This window comes from Podarcis erhardii (assembly GCF_964252035.2).
Source record: "Podarcis erhardii genome assembly, chromosome: 3".
Lineage (NCBI taxonomy): Eukaryota > Metazoa > Chordata > Lepidosauria > Squamata > Lacertidae > Podarcis > Podarcis erhardii.
The window spans coordinates 29,265,927-29,266,453 of record NC_138507.1 but is presented as its reverse complement, the minus strand read 5'-3'; positions in this window follow the sequence as shown (position 1 = coordinate 29,266,453).

The following is a 527-nucleotide window of genomic DNA, read 5'->3' as shown; positions in this document are numbered from 1 at the left end:
AACGGTTCAAAGTGTGGCTGATTTAAGCAGCTGGGTGATCAGGGTTCAAATTCCACCCCCTGACTCCATGGCCTAGTCAGAATTTGAACCCTGATTTCCCAGCTGCTTAATCACACACACACACACACACACACACACACACTTTTTTATTACATTTCATGTTTTACAATTCAGAATATTCATTTAACCAACCTTAAAATATCAATGACTTCCCTTCTTCTCTTTCCATGGTTCATTTTCATGACATAAATCCCTGCACATTTTATATAAACCAAGCCATTCAGTATTCTATTATTACATCTTATCAAAACTTTTTTACACTGTTGAATTTATCTTAACGTTTTCAAGTGTACACAATCCCCCCCATATATTCCATAAACATTTTCCAATCTACTTTAAATGTATGTTCTTCTTTTATATGTTAGATCTGCAAGCTGCACATATTCCATCAGTTTAAGTTGCCATTCCTCTTTAGTTGGGACCTCGCTCGTTTTCCATTTTTGGGTTAACAAAACACAGGCTGTAGT